Source organism: Trichomycterus rosablanca, chromosome 1, assembly GCF_030014385.1.
Source record: "Trichomycterus rosablanca isolate fTriRos1 chromosome 1, fTriRos1.hap1, whole genome shotgun sequence".
NCBI classification, from domain to species: domain Eukaryota; kingdom Metazoa; phylum Chordata; class Actinopteri; order Siluriformes; family Trichomycteridae; genus Trichomycterus; species Trichomycterus rosablanca.
The window spans coordinates 85,363,082-85,365,111 of NC_085988.1; the positions used below are offsets into that span (position 1 = coordinate 85,363,082).

At 31.6% G+C, this 2,030-nt stretch overlaps 1 long non-coding RNA gene across 1 annotated transcript in view; it reads left to right on the top strand.

Moving 5' to 3' along the window:
- Window positions 1-486: 486 nt before the first annotated feature.
- Window positions 487-2,030, top strand: part of LOC134325262 (uncharacterized) — a 2,746-nt gene continuing 1,202 nt past the window's right edge. The window contains exons 1-2 of the long non-coding RNA XR_010014278.1: window positions 487-562; window positions 1,701-2,030. The exon at window positions 1,701-2,030 is cut by the window's right edge and continues 1,202 nt beyond it. This is a non-coding gene — a long non-coding RNA (uncharacterized LOC134325262). The remainder of the gene's footprint in view (window positions 563-1,700) is intronic.

Sequence of the window (2,030 nt, forward strand, 5' to 3'; positions counted from 1 at the left end):
ACACTAACACACCACCACCATGTCAGTGTCACTGCAGTGCTGAGAATCATCCACCACCTAAATAATACCTGCTCTGTGGGGGTCCTGACCATTGAAGAACAGCATGAAAGGGGGGTAACAAAGCATGTAGAGAAACAGATGGACTACAGTCAGTAATTGTAGAACTACAAAGTGCTTCTATATGGTAAGTGGAGCTGATAAAATGGACAGTGAGTGTAGAAATCAGGAGGTGGTTTTAATGTTAAAGCACAGCAGCTACATACAGAACCCAGAAGAGAGTTTATTCCTCTGTAACATGATCAGGACGCTCGTGTAGCTTCAGTTTCAGTTTCCGTTCACAGGAAATGCTCAGGTTTGGTTTCAGAAGGATCCAGAAGGTTCTCGGTGTTCCAGGTTCCACCCAGTTTTACTTACATGAACAATCGAGGGCGGCGTCAGTGTGAGGGAATAAATACTCAGATTCATTTCTGTTCCTCACTTCGACTCTCCAGCTCTGATCTGAGACTCTCTGACCTCTGAAGGAAACTCGGTGAATCGAGAAGCTTTCCAGAACATCAGCATGGTGAGTTCTCTTCTGGGACCCGAATTCTTAAATTGTTTTAGAAAGCTTGTAGGGGTGAAACGCCACATAAATGCCTGTTGTTTCGGATTAGGATGTACAAAAAGCTCATAGTCCAGCTCACCGTCAGGTGTCCACATACTTTCGGACATTCAGTGCATGCTGTGAAAAAGTATTTGCCCCCCATTCGTGATTTCCGGGTCTGCATTAAAAACAGAAAACAGGTTTTTAAATTAATATTTTAAAGGACAAATCAGATGGATGACGTCTGAAAGTCCACGACTCATATATTTAGCAATGTTAATACAGGCACAGAGAAGTCATTAACAAAAATTATTATTATATTAATTTTTTTATTTTTATTTTTAAATTATTGTGATAAAATGTATGTCGTTCATCTTAAAAGTCGTAAATATTATTATTAATGTATTTGCTATTATTATTATTATTATTAATATTATTATTAATAATATTATTTATATTATTATTTCTATTATTATTACTTTTCTGATAAAATGTATGTAGTTCATTTTAAAAGTAGTAAATGTTATTATTAATATAAATATTATTATTAATATACTATTACTTCTATTATTAATATGATTATTAATATTATTATTATTTCTATTATTATTTTAATTATTATTATCATTATTATTATTACTTCTATTATTAATATAAATATTATTATTATTAATATTATTATTAATATTATTGTTATTATTATTTCTATTATTATTATTCTAATTATTATTATCATTATTATAATAATAATAATAATAATAATAATTATTATTATTATTTTCATTATTATTAGAATTATTATTATTATAATTGTTATTATTATTATTATTACTATTATTATTATTATTTGTATTATTATTATTTATGTGGTAAAATGTATGTTAATAATAATAAAAATAATAATAATAATTAATGATAATAATAATAATAATAATAATATTATTATTATTTATGTGGTACAATGTATGTTGTTTATCCTAAAATTAATATAATAAAATATCTATTTACTATATAAAATATATATTTATACGGGCACAGAGAAGTCACCAGCTGCAGAAATGAAACACAGATGTAAAATCTTTGACCCGTTTGGTGCCTCGTCTCTCTCTGTGTGCAGGTGATGCTGTGTGAGGAGGAGGATGATGAGGATGAAGATGATTCTGAGCAGAGACGAGGGGGAAGCTTGGAGGTCTGCTGCCAAGGGTAGACCACAGGAGCGGAACCAATAGAGCTACGCGTCAACCTCGACGCGACAAGCGAGCTCTATGGCGATACTTCCTGGAATACGTTCCTCCAAGTGGTTTACACGTGATGACCTCTGTGCTGTGATGTTACACACATGATGAAACAATGACTCGATGTTTTGATGAAAACTCTTTCTGTGGTGAATGAATGAGTGAATTCTTGTGATGCTGATGTGATTTTTTCTGAAGCAGCTGTTCAGACA